We start from the raw sequence: 22319 nt of genomic DNA on the forward strand, positions 1-22319 counted from the left end.
TGTGGGATTTAAAGCCAAAGAAGATGGAGTTGCAATATACATTGAAGACATACACACCTCCAGGCTGATCAAACAGTATGGTGCACAGGAGACACTCCAGGTGCAGCTAACTATTGACAAGACCACTATTCAAATTATAGCTAGCCTACCAGCCCCCAAATCTGACTCAAGATGCCCAATCTGCCTATTTGGACCTGTTCAAATCTATCATGATTCAACCCTTTACCCTGATCTTGGGTGACTTTAACCTCCCAAACATAGACTGGAAGAACTTCTCATGTCAGAACACAAATGCCCAGAGATTCCTTAATTTTGTCAATGCAAATGCCTTGGAACAGCTAGTTGATAACCCACAAGGGGTGATGATATCTTGGACTTGGCATTAATCAACATGTGTAACCACTGCAGCATCCCTATACTATGATCCTTCCTGGTAAGATCAACAAGACTTATTGGTGGGACAGATTTGTGTCCCAGAGACTCCCCCATCTGTGGAATAGACTCCCTCTCCACATCAAGCAGAGTACCTCTTTACCCATTTTTAAGTGCAACTTGGATAACTGGATGGGAAACAGAAAGTATACCCCTGGGATTCCACCCATGTCCCTGCTGGACAGGGGCATTGGGTGCTGATTTGACTAAACATGGGCTAAACTCTTGGCTAGGCTTATAAGGGCCTCAGGGCCAATAGCCTAGTAAACTCCTATGATCCTATGAACTAGGCATCAATCCATATATTATCAGATGGGTAGCAAACTGGCTCACTGATAGAAACCAGCTAGTCAAAATAGGGGAAGCCACCTCAAGTAGTAGACCCGTAACAAGCGGTGTACCCCAGGGATTGGTCTTGGGGCCTCTGCTGTTTGGGATATACTTCTCAGAGGTGCAGGCCAAATCTAGTGCATTATGTTTGACCAAGTTTGCAGATGACTACAAGCTGGGTGCTGTCATCTATTCCCCTAGTGATGTGGACATCTTCCAAGAGGGCCTCACCCAAACAAATGACTGGTGCCAGAAACATGACCTCAAATTGAAAGCCAAAAAATGCATCATCATCCCTTTTGAGGAGAGTGACATCCCCACAAATTATCACATTGATAATAAGGTCCTAAGCATGCAATAAGTCGTGAGAGACTTGGGCACCCAGGTTGATAGCTAACTGACATTTGATCACCATATTACCTCTGTTGTACTGAAAGCTTTATACATGGCCCACTTCATTAGTAAGTGTATCTCATCCAGTGACAAGGTTGTCACAACATCCCTGTATTCTTCCCTTATAAGACCCCTATTTGAGTACAATGTCCCTTTCGGCATGCACCTCAGAAAGCACATGCAGACGCTGGAGAGGCCACAGAGATTCTTCACCCGGAGAATCCAGGGCCTCAAACATCTACCCAACACAGATAGGCTAAAAGCCCTGTCCCTCTGCTCAGTCTCCTACACACTCATCAGAGGTGACCTCTGTCTGGCATACAAAGCAATCTCAGACCCTGCCCTGATGGGACAGCTGCATACCGGCAAGTCAAGCTTCACTTGAGTATCCAGCATGTGCGACTTCAACCTGGTCTGTGACATCAGCAGGACAGATTTGCATCCCAGAGACTCTACCTTTTTTGGAATAGACTCCATCCTCATGTAAAGCAGAGTACCTCATTAATCCTTTTTATGCACAACCTGAATAACTGGATGGGGAACAGAAAATACACCCCTAAGATTCCATCAGTGTCCCTGTTGGACAGTGGCATAGGGTGCTGACTTGTTGGAACATGGGCTAAACTCTTGGCTAGGGCCTCAGGGCCAATAGCCTAGTAACTTCCTATGATCCTATGATTATGATGTCCTTTTAATGCTTCTACATGACTTCTTCTTCTTGTATGTGTGTGAACACAAAACTGCTTTTGGGGATGTACAAAAGTCACTGCTTTTTCTTGTCTTTTCCAGTGGTCTCAACTTAGTGGTACATGCTTTACTGCAAAAGCTGATGCAGCTGCAAGCAGGTTATTTAATGAGGTCCTTGTCTTGCACGGGTCTTTATTATTTCAACAAAACAGCACATCATCGAAAACAACAACCTCAAACTTCTAACCAAGAAATCTAAAAACATCGAAAGCTCAGAACAGCGAATTTTTTCCCTGGGAAAAAAATTCATTGTTCCGAGAAACACACACACAACACAAGCACACCAAAAAAACAACAATCCATACACATACACTTAAAATCCTACATCTAACCCTACACTAAATTGTGCATACAGTACTATCTATCCACTGTCCTTAACCCAAACCCTAACCCTAAGGTCCATCACTATCACACAATCACCACACCCGCGCCCTAACCCTAACTCACATACCCCGCCCTAACCCTAAAGTCTGTCACTATCGCACTCTCACCTCACCCGTGCCCTAACCCAAATTCACATACCCTGCCCTAACCATAAAGTCTATCACTATCACACACTCACCTCACCAGTGCCCTAACCCTAACTCACATACCGTGCCCTAACCCTAACGTCCACACAATCGCACACTTACCTGAACCCAACCCGTAACTTTCCACCACAGTGCTAAAAATAGCAAAGCCACAGAAATGGACAACCAAATTCTTTCCCTAGGAAAAAATTCGGTTATCTGCAGCTTTGCTATTTTCAGCGTTCGCCGTTTTCAGGTCAATATTAGACCATTCAAAGTATTAACACTTTGATGGTCTAATATAGACCCATCTTGCACTATTTTACCTGCTTTTAATTTTAATAATCTCCAAGCCTTTTTGTGCAAACAAGCTAAACAGTGGTGGGCTGGCAATGACTGCACTCACTTTGTTTCTGAAGCCTAGCAATTATTTATGTAGAAGAAAAACAATGTAAACTAAACTAATTTTAATTTGAGTACCATTTTCTGTGATATAAATGAATAAAATACTATAATGAAAAAATGTTCTTCTATATTAATTAAGATATCTCGGGAATAAAATACTATTCCAGCCTATTTCAAAGAAACATATTATTCCCATTTTCAAAATCTGAAAATTTAAGTGAAGCTATAAGTTATAAACTGGTTAGCTGGGCATCTAGTTTATTCTAAACAAAAAAAGGAGAGCCCTACTTAATAAAACTGAATAAAATATGGTTGGTCTTCTAAAATCTAGAAGTCCTTCAGCGTGGTTACTTTAAAGGTCATTCATGGTTTAATAATATGACTGAATTATTTTGTGACTGTATTTTTTTATTTGGATGTTTGTCATGTTTGCAGTGTTAGATATTTGAATCTTTCCAAATTGTTATGAGGGGTTGTGCACTAGCCCAAGTTTGAGAAGTCTTTAAGAATCTTACTAATACATGTATTGTTAAATAGACTGTTGAGTCTTTTATAGGAAGAGCTATGCAGCCCAGAGTGAAGTCTTGGCAATGAATATTATTGTCATTAGTGGTGTATCCCATGGATTTGTTCTGGGCTGCACTTTCTTTAATAGCATTATTACACAGACACCATATCAAATTCTAAACCTTCTATCACCATATCTAAATAACTCTGCTTAACCCTATCTTTTAATGTAAACGCTGTATCAATTTTAATTTTAATTTTACTGCATTGTTGTAATTATTGCTGCTTGGAGCTTTTCTCCCCGGGCCTCTACTGAAAATGGACATGTATCCAGTTAGACTAGCCCGGTCAACAAATGTAAAATAAATAAATAAATAAATAAAATTAAAATGTGGCATAATAAACATGCAGATGGATATACAACTTTAAAAATCACCCTCACTGACAGAACCATGTTGTGTTAATGACTAAAACTAAATAAGTTAGCAAAGATTAGCTTGAGCCATAATGTAAATTTTAACAAAATATTTACAGAGCAGGCAAAACTCAAAATAAGGTACCACAATACAAAGCTCTTTCTTGTAATTTATAAAGGGTTCCTTTTAAGCCTAGCATTTCTAGAATTATTAAATATTCTACAATTTTGACATTGTGAAGACATGTATTATGCATTATGGGTGCCTAAATAATATCAGGATGTGCAGTGAGGTCTATTAGCATAATGTTCTGCTAGCAGCAATGAAGTATGTTTCTACTCTTTCAGTATTTTAAATATAATCTCCTTTCCTCCTTCAAATCAGAAGTCATTAAATGATTGCGCACGTCTCTAGGGAATATTACTTTCCCACTTCAGTTTCAATTTACTGGTCAATTCAGCCTATTTGTGATGTTAACACAATATTTTGTAACAGCAGATATTCCCACCTTCTCCCTGTCCTGTCTTCCCTTCTAAATCTGGTTAGTGAACATTCAATGAGTGTAGTGTCTTCTGTGCCACATTGAATCCAACAGCTGCATGGCAGAGAGTTGTAGGGTATCTTTTCACCTGATTATTTAACTATTAGTGTGCTTCATTATTTTGCACACTGTATTCGGCTTTGCTGGTGTTACATACATATGTGGCATGCATATTGTACAATCAAGTAGGGATTCATAAGAGGGAAATAGGAAATATAGAAGCAGTTCAAATGGGGGCAGGCAGCACACCCTGTGGCACACTATTCCCCTGGTTTTAATATGCATTTCTCTTGAACAAACTAGAACACTGTACACTTGATGCATACAAGTTGTTTTGTGCTATCCTGTATTCTGATGAGTACAGTTTTTAATAGCATACTTAGTGCCAGTTTTTAATTCCATTTTTTTCTGAGCTACATTGATTTTGATTGTACAAGCCAGGAAGCTCACTGCAGTGTTTTTTCACGTTTTTCTTTTGTTATATGATCATGCTGCCAGTATATATAAGTAAGGGGGTGTGGATGTCTATTTCTCCCACATCTTCCAATGTACAAGAAGCCTCCTTAGATGCTGCAAAATAATGGCCACAGCATAAAATCATTCCAGTAGGGGAATTACTAATTTAAAAACAGAAGATGTGTCTTCTACTGGAGATAACATTGATGTCTCAATAGAGATTTGCAGATCAATAGGACATTCCACATCAGTGTTTTGTACTTCTTTGGGAACTGAGACAACAGCCTGAACAACTGAAGGTATTTCTTTTCATGGACAGAAGAGCAGATCCTCTGATGAACCCCCAAATATGCTGACTGATGTAAATCATTTGGAGATAGCCTTCTAACCCCAATACACCAACCCCTTGTAGTTCATAAATCAAAGAACTGGGCAGTATGGATATGCAATCTACAAACTTCTCTGTAGACACCTTGATGAATATGGGCATCTTGAGACAATGTAGCAATTGTATCATGTTTACTGACAACCACTTAATCACAGTATGCAGTAGCTATACTTGCACAAAGGCACTGGAGGCTAAACTCTGCCATACAAATGCATATCAGGTTGTTAAAACTATGCACACAGTAACCAACTCACATATTATACACCACACACACTGAATAGCATATGTTGAGGCACTTAAAAACAATCTTCCTCAGCAACAAAGATTGCATAATCCACTCATTATCAAAGCTATGCCTCAGCAAGCCAAAGGCACTCAGAAAATACAGCACCTAACACCACATACTGTCACTCTAACTGGAGCTCCAAACACTAAGCTACTAGAGTAAGTAAACACAGTTCCCAAGGCTCTCATAATAGGGGGCTCCTTTGTAGGATATATTGATGCCCCTCTAACTAGGCTGAACAAGCAGAAGATAACTGTTAGTTGCTTATCTGGAGCCAGAATCCACCAAATCACATATGCACTCAAGTCATTACACTACAGGTACCAGTATGATTCCATCATAGTCTATGTAGGTATAAATGATCTGAGATATACCTTCTTGGACTATATGAAGAGAGATATTATGGAGCTTTCTGACTATATGTCTGAGCTGGTACGAGACTACCACTGAGCAGAGAATTACTATCACTGAGGATAATGCCACAATATGAGCACTTATTCACTAATTTCAACAACTGGCTGTCTTTCTGGTGTCATTCTAAGAGGAAACAATATTTGTTAGCTTGAAAAGACATGATTAACAGACCAAGTTGCTTTACCTAGGATAGTCTGCACCTCTCCATTCTCATCTTTTGAATACTGTCTAAAATTTTATCCACTCCCATATTGTGTTTTTTAGGCAGTACCAAATTGACAAACCTAATGATTGATTTCAACAACTGGTTGTCTTTCTGGTGTCATTCTATGGGGAAACAATATTTGTTGGCTTGTGAAGACATGGTTAACAAACCATGTTGCTTTGTCAAGGATGGTTTGCACTTCTGCCCTCTATGCTTTCAAATACTGGCTCAGACTTTATCCACCCCCATACTGCCTTTTTCTGGCAATACCAAATTGATAAACCTAGCAACATAGAAAAATCATCTCAATTGAACCTCAAGATGTTACTGCTCATAGCCAGGAGCCTAAAGAAAAAACAACACTCCCTCCAAGTGATCCTCACACTAGAGAATATAGACATCTGTGGAGTTACCTAAACATGGTTTTAAGCAGCAGAGAGTACCCTAGCAGTGCAAGATTTCACAGCCTTCCACACATCTAGACCAGTAGCTGCACAGGCAAAGGCTAAAGGAGGAGGTTTCTCAATATACATCAATAACAAGCATACCTCTAGGGTGGCCAGACAGGATGACATGCTGAAAGTCTTCCACATGCAGATCACCATAGACAAAATACCATACCATATCCTAAAAAGCTATAGGTCACTTTACATGTCCCAAGAAGTTGATTCATGGACTTTCTAAATACAAACACCCTGACCAAATAGTTAATATGCTCACTACAGGTTTCAATATACTGGGCCTCGTGCTTAAACATATGGGAGAATGTTGCAACCCCCCACCCCACATGTCATCTTTCCTGGTAAGGTCTGACCATAAAGCTGTCTCCTTCGAAATCAAAATCAACTCTGCAAATCCCATTCAATACTCTAATAGTTAGGAACTATTCTAAGGCAAATTATCTTTTATTAGGTGATGCTTTGTCAAAATTAAATGCCCCTCCAAAACCAGAGAACATAGCAGGCTTTACCAGAAAGGCTCATCCAGACTCTGCTGTGAAGGAAAGGTTAGTTTGTTTTTATTTTTTGTATTTTGTATATTTTAAATACTGTAGTTTGTTTTCTTTACCTTGTGTTTTACCTGCATTCTGCTTTAACAGCATATTAAAACTTCAAAAGAGACCACAGCTCTCTCTCTCTCTCTTCTGAGTCAGGCAGAAATTAGAACTGATCAATTAAGGACTCATTCATAAGATAGAAGGGGTCACTTAAGGTTAATCATTTGTTAACTGAGGGGTGGAGCTAGGAACTAAACCTTCTATTTAAGGGGTAAAATAAAACATTTCTGAGCTTTACCAGAAAGGCTCATCTAGACTCTGCTACACTTTGCTGTGAAGGAAAGGTTAGTTTGCTTTTATTTTTTGTATTTTGTATATTTTAAATACCGTAGTTTGTTTTCTTTACCTTGTGTTTTACCTGCATTCTGCTTTAACAGCATATTAAAACGTCAAAAGAGACCACAGCTCTCTCTCTCTTCTGAGTCAGGCAGAAATTAGAACTGATCAATTAAGGACTCATTCATAAGATAGAAGAGGTCACTTAAGGTTAATCATTTGTTAACTGAGGGGTGGAGCTAGGAACTAAACCTTCTATTTAAGGGGTAAAATAAAACATTTCTGAGCTTTACCAGAAAGGCTTATCTAGACTCTGCTACACTTTGCTGTGAAGGAAAGGTTAGTTTGCTTTTATTTTTTGTATTTTGTATATTTTAAATACTGTAGTCTGTTTCCTTTACCTTGTGTTTTACCTGCATTCTGCTTTAACAGCATATTAAAACTTCAAAAGAGACCACAGCTCTCTCTCTCTTCTGAGTCAGGCAGAAATTAGAACTGATCAATTAAGGACTCATTCATAAGATAGAAGAGGTCACTTAAGGTTAATCATTTGTTAACTGAGGGGTGGAGCTAGGAACTAAACCTTCTATTTAAGGGGTAAAATAAAACATTTCTGAGCTTTACCAGAAAGGCTCATCTAGACTCTGCTACACTTTGCTGTGAAGGAAAGGTTAGTTTGCTTTTATTTTTTGTATTTTGTATATTTTAAATACCGTAGTTTGTTTTCTTTACCTTGTGTTTTACCTGCATTCTGCTTTAACAGCATATTAAAACGTCAAAAGAGACCACAGCTCTCTCTCTTCTGAGTCAGGCAGAAATTAGAACTGATCAATTAAGGACTCATTCATAAGATAGAAGAGGTCACTTAAGGTTAATCATTTGTTAACTGAGGGGTGGAGCTAGGAACTAAACCTTCTATTTAAGGGGTAAAATAAAACATTTCTGAGCTTTACCAGAAAGGCTCATCCAGACTCTGCTATACTTTGCTGTGAAGGAAAGGTTAGTTTGCTTTTATTTTTCTATTTTGTATATTTTAAATACTGTAGCTTGTTTTCTTTACCTTGTGTTTTACTTGCATTCTGCTTTAACAGCATATTAAAACTTCAAAAGAAACCACAGCTCTCTCTCTCTCTTCTGAGTCAGGCAGAAATTAGAACTGATCAAGTAAGGACTCATTCATAAGATAGGAGGGGTCACTTAAGGTTAATCATTTGTTAACTGAGGGGTGGAGCTAGGAACTAAACCTTCTATTTAAGGGGTAAAATAAAACATTTCTGAGCTTTACCAGAAAGGCTCATCCAGACTCTGCTATACTTTGCTGTGAAGGAAAGGTTAGTTTGCTTTTATTTTTGTATATTTTAAATACTGTAGCTTGTTTTCTTTACCTTGTGTTTTACTTGCATTCTGCTTTAACAGCATATTAAAACTTCAAAAGAGACCACAGCTCTCTCTCTCTCTTCTGAGTCAGGCAGAAATTAGAACTGATCAATTAAGGACTCATTCATAAGATAGAAGAGGTCACTTAAGGTTAATCATTTGTTAACTGAGGGTGGAGCCAGGAACTAAACATTCTATTTAAGGGGTAAAATAAAACATTTCTGAGCTTTACCAGAAAGGCTCATCCAGACTGTGCTACACTTTGCTGTGAAGGAAAGGTTAGTTTGTTTTTAGTTTTTGTATTTTGTATATTTTAAATACTGTAGTTTGTTTTCTTTACCTTGTGTTTTACCTGCATTCTGCTTTAACAGCATATTAAAACTTCAAAAGAGACCACAGCTCTCTCTCTCTTCTGAGTCAGGCAGAAATTAGAACTGATCAATTAAGGACTCATTCATAAGATAGAAGAGGTCACTTAAGGTTAATCATTTGTTAACTGAGGGGTGGAGCTAGGAACTAAACCTTCTATTTAAGGGGTAAAATAAAACATTTCTGAGCTTTTCCAGAAAGGCTCATCTAGACTTTGCTGTGAAGGAAAGGTTAGTTTGCTTTTATTTTTTGTATTTTATATATTTTAAATACTGTAGTTTGTTTTCTTTACCTTGTGTTTTTCTTGCATTCAGCTTTAACAGCATATTAAAACTTCAAAACAGACCACAGCTCTCTCTCTCTTCTGAGTCAGGCAGAAATTAGAAGTGATCAATTAAGGACTCATTCATAAGATAGAAGAGGTCACTTAAGGTTAATCATTTGTTAACCGAGGGGTGGAGCTAAGAACTAAACATTCTATTTAAAGGGTAAAATAAAACATTTCTGAGCTTTACCAGAAAGGCTCATCCGGACTCTGCTACACTTTGCTGTGAAGGAAAGGTTAGTTTGCTTTTATGTTTTGTGTTTTGTATATTTTAAATACTGTAGTTTGTTTTCTTTACCTTGTGTTTTACCTGCATTCTGCTTTAACAGCATATTAAAACTTCAAAAGAGACCACAGCTGTCTCTCTCTCTTCTGAGTCAGGCAGAAATTAGAACTGATCAATTAAGGACTCATTCATAAGATAGAAGGGGTCACTTAAGGTTAATCATTTGTTGACTGAGGGGTGGAGCTAGGAACTAAACCTTCTATTTAAGGGGTAAAATAAAACATTTCTGAGCTTTACCAGAAAGGCTCATCCAGACTCTGCTACACTTTGCTGTGAAGGAAAGGTTAGTTTGCTTTTATTTTTTGTATTTTGTATATTTTAAATACTGTAGTTTGTTTTCTTTACCTTGTGTTTTACCTGCATTCTGCTTTAACAGCATATTAAAACTTCAAAAGAGACCACAGCTCTCTCTCTTTTGAGTCAGGTAGAATTTTTTTTCCTGCCCTCCCACCCAGTCATAGTTGTCTTGTTAAATACCACTGTCTTTCTAGTTTGCTGCCTCTTATGTTAATCTGACCATATATCTCATTTCCTCTCTACTTTCAGTGGCTTGTGTGAGTAATCACTAAATCAAAAACCCCTCCCCTTCAACTATTTAAATTTATTAGCCATCCTACTGTATTCCATAGTACCAGAATACAAAAGTGACCACCCTTTCAACCCATCTTGCTGTTTTAAAAATAGTAACTCTCCACTAAACCTTAACTTTTTAAACAGGTAAAACTTAACTTTCCTACTTTCACGTCTACCTTCTCTAGTGCACACTGCAGTGTGCATTTTTTTCATCTTACTTTTAAGCATCCCTTTGACTAGCACTTTCTCTAATACCTGCTGGAAAGCACTAGGAAGCCTTAAACTGATACAAGCACTCAACTCTCCTTGTTAATAAGGAGAAATTAATAGTAGGCACTAAACAGCCTATAATTGCAAAGTACCTTGCTAAGGTAAGGGAAAACAGCTCCTGTACTTTACAAAAAAAAAAAAAAAAGCATCAAACCAGGCATGTCCAAGGGTCAGCTTCCGGTGATTTCTCCTGTCCACCTGGTGAATCTGGGCATACTGGGGCAATGCAGCAATTGCCTCATGTACACAGACAACCCTCTCCTCTTACCACCCAACACTACAACCTGTGAGAGATGCACTTACATAGCCAAAATGGAAGCAAAGCTGTCTTCACCCAAGATTGTGCTAGACAGTCAAGAGGAGAAGGTTAACACCCCCACTACACCTCAAGCAACACATAGCCCTTCTAAACCCACACCACTAACACCCACATATAGCAACACTAAATCCACATATGCAGAGGCCCTTAACTGTAACCCGCCCAAGCAACAAGGACCTCTGAAGCTGAAACGCAAACAAACACCAATCACAACCAAAGTGTCACATAGTTGAAAACACCTGTGTGCCACCCAGCAACAGCCCCTAAGGCAAGACAATGTACCGAACACTTTAGTCATAGGTGACTCTATAGTCTGGCACACAGATGTCCCTCTCACCAGATTGAACAAGGAGAAAATTACAGTCAGCTGCCTGTCGGGTGCCAGGATCCGCCACATAATGCATGCACTCAAGTCACTCCACAACAAGTACAAATATGACTCTGTCATTGTCCATGTTGGAGTGAATGACTTGAGACGTACCTCCCTGGACTTCATGAAAAGAGTCATGGAAGAGCTCTCAGATCATGTGGCCCAGGCAGGTATGACCCTAGCCCTGAGTAGCATCCTGCCTTCGCCCAGAATGATACCACAATATAAGGACAAAATGATTGACTTCAACAATTGGCTAAGCTTCTGGTGTCATTCAAAGGGGATCCAGTATCTGTCTGCCTGGGACGACATGATTGACCGACCACGATGCTTTGCCAGAGATGGTCTTCACCTGTCGCCTCTGGGATTCAGGTTACTGGCTAAGGCTCTTGCCACCCCTATAGTGCCTTTTTAGGCAAAGTTCAAAGAACAAAATCACCACCGTAACAGGTGCAAGCATACAAAATCTGAAGGTAATGCTACTCAATGCTAGAAGTCTAAACCTCAAAATGCACTCTCTTGAGGCACTCCTAAAAATGGAGAACATCGATATCTGTGCAGTAACTGAGACCTGGTTCAAGGCTCCAGAGAGCACCCCTGCAATACCAGGCTACAACTCTTACCACACTTTTCGGCCACCAAAGCAGGACCAAAACACTAAAGGTGGAGGAGTGTCAATATTCACCAAGGATATTCACACCACAAGGCTAGTTGCCCAGTTGTTAATTTAACTGCTGAGGCTGCCCACTAAAGTGTGCTAGCCTGTGTAAATCGATTTTACTGTTTGCCTAATTGCATTTCTGTGTGCTTTCCTGAAAAAACAAAAAACAAAAAACAAAAAAAAAATACTCCTTGTTTTCCCGCCTTTGCTCGACTAGTTTGGACCAGTATACAGGCTTTGCTGTATTCTGGGCTTTGTGTAGTTCCTGTGTTGGCCATTACTTGGATAGAAGGAAGTTTCTGAGCTCACCAGTGGAAGTGGGGAGCCTTGAGCAGCCTATCTGTCCCTGGGGGAAGTGACCTCAGCACCTGAGCTGTAAATTATTGGTTGCTTTGGACCATTTCTAGCTCTTTTCAAGTTCCCTGTATAAAAATCCGCCTCAGGGCGTTTTAGTTAGGCATAGCGCAGCAGCGGTTATACAGGTTTAAACTATTTCTGGCTCAGCCAAGTCTGCTCTTCAATTTTTCACTTAGAAAGCTCTACTCAGTCTATTTAGCTGTATATATTAGCACTGTTTTTGGGACTTCTAGTCTTAGCAAGCACTCTTATAATAAAGTAAGCACTCTTATACTAAAGTAAGCACTACAGCCATCCACTACCCCCTGTGAATACCCACTTCCCTTAAAGGCACAGCACTCCTTATAATATTCTAGTATGTCGAGTTGTAGACCACTAGCATCCTCTCTTGTTCAGCTGGTTAACCTGGGAATCTTAAGACAATGTTACAATTGTCTCATGTACACAGATAACCCTCTCCTCCTTCCTACTAACACAAATACTTGTGAGAGCTGCAACTATATAGCCAGACTGGAGGCTGAACTCTCTCAACTCAGGACTGGCAAGACCAGACAGGAGGAGAAGGTACCCACACCCGAAGCAAAACCGGTCACACATAAAACCACTACCACTACAAACCAAACACATAAGAACACAAAGACATACTCGGAGGCTCTTATAAAAAACTTACCAAAACAACAGAGGCCTCCAAAGCAGACACCCAGAAATACACCCCCACAAAACGTAACACCTACAACACATACCTCAAACAACAGGTGTGTCACACAATCACAGCCCCTAAGGCAAAACACTATGCCAGAGACATTAGTAATAGGTGACTCTATAGTCAGACACACCGACGTTCCACTTACCAGGCTGAATAAGGAGAGGGTAACGGTGAGCTGCCTATCGGGAGCTAGGATCCGCCACATTACACATGCACTCAGGTCACTCCAAAGCAAGTACAAGTATGATGCAGTCATTGTCCATGCTGGTGTGAATGACCTGAGACGTACTTCCCTGGACTACATGAAAAAAAACATTGAGGAGCTCTCCGATTATGTAGCCCAGACTGGTCTGACCCTGAGCAGCATCCTGCCTTCACCAAGAATGATGCTTCAGTACAAAGACAAAATGATCAATTTTAACAATTGGCTTAATCACTGGTGTCATTCTAGGGGGATCCAATGTCTGTCAGCCTGGGATGACATGCTGGACAAGCCACGTTGCTTCGCAAGGGATGGCTTGCACCTGTCACCACTGGGCTTCCAGATACTGGCCAAGGCTCTTGCCACCCCCATAGTGCCTTTTTTAGGCAATGCACAAAAGACAAATCAACCTCCATAAAAAACAAAAATGGAAAAAAATTAAGGGTAATGCTGATCAACGCCAGAAGTCTAAATCTCAAGATGCAGGCACTCGAAGCACTTCTCAGTTTGGAGAACATCGATGTCTGTGCAGTAACTGAAACCTGGTTCAAGGCTCCTGAGGGCACTCCAGCTACCAGGCTATACCTCATATCATGCTTTTCGGCCTCAAGTTCCAGGCGAACCACAAGGAGGGGGAGTGTCCATTTTCATAAAGGACACCTACACCTCTCGATTGGTGGCTACCCATGAAGCATCAGAAACCATACAAGTCTTACTCACCATAGGCAAAACTGCCATACAACTGGTCGCATGTTATAGAACACCCTCCCAATCCCAGGAATCCCATCAAGCATTCCTGAAAACACTGGAGGATATGAATGTCACACCAAACACCATCATATTGGGTGACTTCAACTACCCCAACATAGACTGGGCCCACTATTCTAGCCCTAACACCCGAGCCCAAAGATTCCTGGAATTCATTAACTCAAATGCTATGGAGCAACTGGTCACTTCTCCTACGAGGAGAGATAATATACTTGACCTGATTATCACAAACATGGGGTCCAAATGCTCCGCACCAGATATAAACCCCTCACTAGTAAGATCTGACCATAAATTGATCACGTTGGATGTACATATCCCACCCCCACCCCCAGAACAAAAGACTACAGTGAAAAATTTTTCAAAAGCTGACTTTACACCCCTTAAGTCAGAAATGATATCCTTTAAACCTACTGGGTTAATGGAAACCACATCCCAAAATGCTGAATCCTACACAACAGCCTTCTACGGACATCTCCAAGAATGCATGGATCAAGCAATCCCAACTAAAACCAAGACCCTCTCCACCAAGGGAAAACGCCCGGTTTGGTGGACCCCGGCTATAAACAAACTGTACAACAAAAGAAGGAAGCTACTGCAGGACAAAGCCAAATCCCACAAGGGGAAGGCTTCCCTGATCAGCACAAGTAAAAAACTACGTTCTCTCATAAAAAACATCTAAAGCCAACTTTGAGAGAAAGATTGCCAAGGATACCAAAGACAATCACAAGGCCTTCTTCAATTATGTCAGAACCTTGGGAGGAAATTCTCAGATATGCTCTGAGTTGGTACACAACGGCAAAAAATTCACTGACCCTACTGACATTGCCAATATTCTGGCAGATAGGTTCAGTGCAAATTTCTCCCCTCCCTCACCCCCTAAAGATGTAGTAATTATCCCTGCTGAATGTAACCTACCTGTCATCTCAGACATACAGGTGAAATCAGCACTCAACAAAGCAAAAAACACAGCATCTATGGGACCCGATGGTATCCCCGGTTGCGTGTTACGTGAACTTCAAGATGAACTAAACCCACACCTAAAAACGCTATTCAATCTTAGCCTCACTACAGGATATGTACCTGAACACTGGCGCACAGCAACAGTGGTCCCACTCCACAAAGGGGGAAATTCTACTGACCCTGGTAACTACTGCCCTATAAGTCTGACCAGCCTGGTCTGCAAGGCTATGGAAAGAATCATCATGGAACTCATAAATGGTGATATTGGAGATCTGCAGACCCTTGATCCCACCCAGTTCGGTTTTGTAAAAGGCAGATCCTGCCTCTTAAACCTGGTTGTCTTCTTCGAGACAGTCACTAGTGCCATCAACGAGGGCAAGGCTGTCCACACTGCCTACTTGGACTTGGCTAAAGCCTTTGACACGATACCACACTCTGGCATCATAGACAAGCTCAGCAGCCTAAATGTAAATCCATATGTCACAAGATGGGTAGCAAACTGGCTAAAAAACAGAACCCATAAGGTCAAAATTGCTGGAGCCATGTCAGACTCAAAACCAGTCACGAGTGGTGTCCTACAGGGCTCAGTCTTGGGACCACTCTTATTCGGCATTTACTTCTCGGATGTGAAAGCAAATATGGGAGGATTATGGCTGACAAAGTTTGCAGATGACTGCAAACTGGGTGCCATAGTTGATTCACCTGCTGACACACACATCCTACAGAAAGGTCTCACTGAAACGGACAACTGGTGCCGGAATCATGGCCTCAAACTTAACACCAAAAATGTATAGTCATCCCTTTGGGAAAAACAAAGTACCCACAAATTATCACATAGACAATAACCCACTGAGTACAGAAGAAGTAATCAGAGACCTGGGGACTCAAGTCGATAGTGACCTCTCCTTTGACAACCATGTTGCCAAAGTGGTCAGAAAGACATTCTACCTTGCCCATCTCATCATGAAGGGATTCTCATCCACATCAAAGGAGGTCATTGTACCTCTATATTCCTCACTTGTCAGGCCCATGATTGAATATAATGCTCCATTTGGGATGTATCTCACCCGGCACATGCAACAACTGGAAAGACCCCAGAAGTACCTCACCAAGAGGATCATGGGTCTCAAACATGTGCCTTATCCAGCTAGATTAAAGAAACTCCAGCTCTATTCAGTAGCATACCGCCTGCTCAGAGGTGATTTGTGCCTAACATATAGGGCCATGTCCAACCAAGAACTGATGGACATGCTCCATCTCAAAAAAGCCAGATCCACCAGAACCATGCGAGCTAAAGATTTCAACCTCTGCACAAATATGAATAAAACATGCTGGAGGGATAGATTCATAACACAGAGTTTACCCGTACTCTGGAACAAAATCCCAGTTCATGTGAGACAGAGCCCTTCATTGGCACTGTTCAAGAAAAATCTCGATGCATGGATGGGAGATCGTAAGTTTACCCCGGGAGTCACCTCAGTGTCACTACTAGACAGAGGTATAGTTTACTAAATAATGGGGTCCCACATGTGTCACTACTAGAGAGGCGCAACTATATAATACGGGGTGGCGTAAGCCACATCATTGTTGGCTAGGCTTGTAAATGCCCCAGGGCAGATAGCCTAGTACACTACTATGAAACTATGAAACTATGAAATACAATGCGTCCGAAATTCTCCAGGTGCAACTAACACTAGGTAAGACTGCAATCCAAATTGTAGCTTGCTACAGATCCCCCACCATACCCCAAGATTCTCACTACACCTTTCTAAACATACTGGAAAATATTAAGATAGAACCAAACACCCTAATACTGGGTGATTTTAACTACCCTGCCATTAACTGGGAAAGCTACTCATGTACCAACACCTTTGCCCAACGGTTCTTGGAATTCATAAATTCCAATGCCCTGGATCAACTAATCCATAGTCCCACCAGGGGCTCCAATATCCTAGACCTGGTCATTGCCAACATGGGAAATTGATGCTCCACACCTATGGTCACCCCCTCGTTAGTCACGTCTGAGCATAAGCTAATCACCCTTAACATCTACATCCCACCCCTACCCCCCAGTAAGGAAACCTCCATAAAAAAACTTCTCCAAAGACAACTTCATGCTACTCAAGTCAGAAGTGACAAACTTCATGGCACCCATGCAGACGGGAGCTGAAAGTTCAACTGCTGAATCCTACACTAAGGCACTGTACGAGCACATCCACTCATGCATAAATAGTGCCATCCCAAATAGAACCAAGATGCTCTCATCCAAAAAAAGAAGCCAATCTGGTGGTCCCCTGCCATAAACAAACTTTACAACAAAAGGAAGAAACTGTTGCAGAAAAGAGGAAAATCCCAGGATGCAAAAAACTTCCTTACCAGCCTCAGTAAGAAACTGAGATCCCTCATAAAATCCTCCAAAGCTAGTTACGAAAATAAAATTGCCAAAGATTCCAAAGACAAAAACAAGGCATTCTATAACTATGTCAAGAATCTAAATGGCAATGCTCAGATCTGCTCTGAGCTAAAACAGAATGGCATTAAATATACTGATCCCAAGGATATTGCCAATAACCTGGCAGATCGATTCGGTGCCAACTTCACCCCCCTCTCTCCCCCTAAATGGCCCATCTCAATATCGGAAAATTGCCAAATTCCAGTAATAACGGCCACACAGGTAAAAAACGCACTCTCCAAAGCTAAGAATACAGCATCCATGGGACCAGATGACATCCCGGGCTGTGTACTACATGAACTACAATATGAACTGGCACCTCACCTAAGTGTCATGTTTAATCATAGCCTCACCTCAGGTTTCATGCCCACTGAGTGGCGCACAGCTACAGTTATCCCACTCCACAAGGGGGGATTCACCTTGTATCCCGGAAACTATAGTCCCATCAGTCTGACAAGCCTTATCTGCAAGGCCATGGAGCGTATTATCATGGAACTTATAAACAAAGACATTGGCAACCTTCAAACACTGGACCCCACCCAGTTTGGGTCCGTGAAGGGCCGATCTTGTCTCCTGAACTTGATTGACTTCTTCGAATCAGTCTCCAGAGCCATGGACAAGGGTAAGGTGGTCCACACAGCCTATCTAGACCTTGCCAAGGCCTTTGACACTATTCCCCACTCTGGAATCATAGATAAACTTACTAAGCTGGGCATTAATCCCTACATCACCCAATGGGTTGCTAACTGGCTTACTGATAGAACACACACTGTAAAAGTAGCCGACTCCAAATACAGCTCCAGACAAGTGACAAGTGGAGTACCTCAGGGTTCAGTCCTGGGACCGCTCTTGTTTGGCATCTACTTCTCTGAAGTACAGGCCAACACTAAGGGACTCTGGATAACAAAGTTTGCAGATGACTGCAAACTGGGAGCCATTATTGAATCCCCAAATGATGTGGATACTCTACAAAAGGGCCTTACAGAAACAGATGCTTGGTGCCAGAGCCATGGGCTCAAGCTCAGTGCCAAGAAATGTATAGTTATCCCCTTTGGGAAAAAACATGTATCCATGAATTACCATATAGGTGGCAGTACACTGAACACCGAAAATTTGATAAGAGACTTAGGGACACAGGTGGACAGTGGTCTCACCTTCGATAACCACATCGCCACAACAGTCAGGAAATCCTTCTATGTGGCACACCTCATCACCCCCCTATGCTGTGGAAAAAATAAATATATGTGTGAGGGAGAGAGCACCTCGCCTTGTTTGTTCAGAAATCTTGACCAATGGATGGGAGGATCGCAGATACCCCAGGGATTACCTCAGTGTCACTGCTCAACAGAAGCACAGCAAAATAATGGTATAGTTCCCCCCCTACTAAAGGGTGGCGTAAGCCACCACAAAACTATGGGCTAGGCTTGTAAATGCCCTCGGGCAGATAGCCTAGTATGAACCTATGAACCTATGAACCTATGAACCTAAGGGCTTTTCATCCAGAAAAAAGAAGGTCATTGTCCCACTGTACTCATCCCTCATTAGACCCATTATAGAATACAATGCCCCGTTTGGTATGTACCTCTCAAGACATCTGCAACAACTGGAAAGGCCACAGAAATACCTCACTAAAAGAATCACAGGCCTAAAGCAGATGCCCTACGCTGACCGCCTTAAAAAACTCCAGCTATACTCTGTCGCATATCGTCTACTCAGAGGCGATCATTGCTTAACATACAAGGCCATGTCAAACCCACAGCTGCTGGACATGCTACACTTAAAGAAATCCCAATCCCTCAGAGCCACATGCTCCAGGGATCTAAACCTTGTCATCACAATAAACAAAACATGCTGGAGGGATAGGTTCCTGACCCAGAGACTCCCCAGACTCTGGAATAGATTGCCCATACATGTCAAGCAGAGTGCCTCTTTGGTCCTCTTCAAAAGGAACCTTGACGATTGGATGGGAGAAAGGAAATTCACCCTGGGGATCACGTCAGTCACCCTGCTACACAGGGGTCCAGGGAAGTAAATAGTGTGGGAAGAAATAGCCAGGGAATTGTTATGGCTAGGCTTGTATAGGCCCTAGGGCTGATAGCCTAGTACCAACCTATGAACCTATGAACCTTTGCTGAATTGCTTTCAGAAACTCTGTACAACTATGTCAGTGGCTGCATAGAGGTTGCTGCCCCCTACCAGAAGTAAACTCCGGACTAGCCCCAGAAGCAAACTGCCATGGTGGCATCCCAAATTAAACAGGATATACAACAAAAGAAAAACAATTATGGCAAGGGTAATTCCCATAAAAATAATGACTCTACCATCAAAGTAAATAGGAAACTAAGAGGGAAAAGTAGGTCAAGCAAAGCCGACTTTGAGATTAAGTTAGCCTTCAAGGTGAAAGATAACTATAAGGCCTTCTACATCTATGTCAAATACCTCAAAGGCAGCACACATCGATGTGCTGAACAGGTGGTTAATGGTGCCACATTCACTGACCCTGGCAATATAGCGGACCTGTTAGCATGCAAATTCAGTTCCAACCCTCAATCATTGCCTCAAAGATACTCTCAAACATTACCCTTCCAAATATAACTAGGGATCATGCACAAACTGCACACACTAAGGCTAAGAACACAGCCTAAGTGGGCCCCAAAACATCCCAAGATGCCTCCTGAACAGTCTAAAATATGACTTAGCAGGACCTCTGGAGTCGTTATTTAACTATAGTCTTAAAACAGACATTGTGCCACTCAAATGGAAAACTGCAACAGTCATCCTCCTTCATAAGGGAGGAAGTTCAACAGATACTGGAAACTAGAAACCCATTATTCTGACTAGTCTTATTTACAAAGCCATGCAACGATTTATTGTGGAAATTATCAACAAGTCTATAGGAGACCTTCAGACACTGGATCCATCCTCATTAGGCTTTGTCAAAGGAAGGTCATGCTTACTGAATCTGGTTGAATTCTTTGAAAAGGTCACTAAGGCAATGGATGAGAGGGAAAATGGTGCACACTACTTACCTAGAACTGGCTAAGGCATTTGATGCAATACCCCACTCAGGTATTGTCAACAAAGAGATGGAACTAATTATAAACCCTTTTATAACACACTGGATAACTAACTGCCTCACTGATAGGACACAGGAGGTTAGAATCAGTGAGGCCAACTCCACAAAGAGGCTGGTCATCAGTGGAGTCCCCCAGGGCTCTGTGCTGAGTTCACTCCTCTTTGGCATCTACTTCTCGGATGTCAGATCCAATGTCAAAGGCTTTGGCTATCCACGTTCGCAGACTATTGCAAACTGAAATCAGTTATTGAAGCCCTCAAGATGAAAACACCCTTTAGGAAGATCTAATACAGACAAACCCTTGGTGTCAAAGCCATGGTTTAAAACTTAATATCAAGAAATTCATTATAGTACCTTTTGGGAAGTCTACCACCTCAGATGACTACATCATCAATAAAACACTCTTAAAAGTCAATTCACTAGTCAGGGATCTCAGAACTAATGTACACAGTAACCTAGCTTTCTATCAACATGAGTTCAAGGTAATACGAAAATCCGTCTACGTTGCTCAGCTTATAAGCAAGTGCATGACATCTAGGTCCAGAAAGGTCATCATACCACTGTACCCGTCCCTCATCAGACTCATCATAGAGTATACTGTCCCCTTTGGTATGTCCACAAAGGTTTATTATAAACAGAATGCAAGAAGTAAACATAAAGTACTATTCTGTTTGCCTCAAAGCCCTGTATCTTTACTTGGTATCATACATACGTCTGAGAGGTGATCTCTACCTAGCATAGAAAGCATCCCTGAACCCTGTTTTGATGAACCTTTTGCTCATTCACAAACAAACAGCATCAGAACTACTAGACTAAAAGATCTAAATTTTGCTTGTGACATAAATAAGACATGTTGGAGAGATAGATATGTTTATCAGAGAATTCCCATTCTCTAGAACAGGTTCTTGCTCATGTGATGCAGAGTTTCTCCCTATCCCTACTTAAGTGCAACTTGGACCAATGGATGAGTAATTGGAAATGCACCCCTGATCTGGCTCCTATGTCTCTAATGAACAGAGGCAGTAAGTAAAACACCACTTATATAAATCAAATTCATGGATCGCCTTTGTGTTGCACTAGATGCCAGGAATACAGCAGCTGCCAAGTCCTATCTGCAGGAAATGCCATCAGAACTATCATTGTTTTCAATTACTGTGAATTATTTCAATGCTTGCATCTAAGCAATATCCAAAATAAGTCTCTACTATCAGCTTGCAAATACATTCAGAGATTTAGACTAACAAAATGATTTAAATTCAGTATTCAATGGTTTGCATCCAAGCATTAGACAGAATTCCCTTTCAATTAACAGTTTGTCAGAAGACAAAACCAAGATGCATTAAAACAATGCAACTAGGTATTGTAGTAAAATACAACATGTGGCACACTAAACACTGTTCATTAAAAAACAAAATACAATTATTTGAGCCACTCAGCTGGCAACATAACTCTTAAGATTTGCAATCTGTAGCTGAACTCTGGAAAAGAGCCTGTCTTGGTTACATGATAGAGGGCTACTATTAGCCTAAAATCTGGTAATGAAACTAAAACTATGATAATTCATCTTGCTGATTGCAGTGCCCTGGTCATCCATAGAGACATAGATATCCATTTATAATGAAGAAGAAGTTTTTCAGGAAGGAATCCAGCCAAGTTGTGTCCTGGAGTTGAATGGACCTATACCCGAGGAGTAGGAGCCAGCTTTGATTTGTCAAGGACTTATTTCAGTTTTTTGTATTCTTCAGAGTGGACAGAGAACTCAAAACTGCTTTGCCAATGCTCATCAAGGAGGAAAGACCCATCAAAAACTATTCAACCTAGAAATATCTGAAGAACCAGAACAAGGACTAAACATTAACCCAAAGTCTGTTTTCTCCCAGAAGCTT

This window comes from Protopterus annectens, chromosome 2.part2, assembly GCF_019279795.1.
Source record: "Protopterus annectens isolate FY-2018-M chromosome 2.part2, PAN1.0, whole genome shotgun sequence".
Classification (NCBI taxonomy): Eukaryota; Metazoa; Chordata; order Ceratodontiformes; family Protopteridae; genus Protopterus; species Protopterus annectens.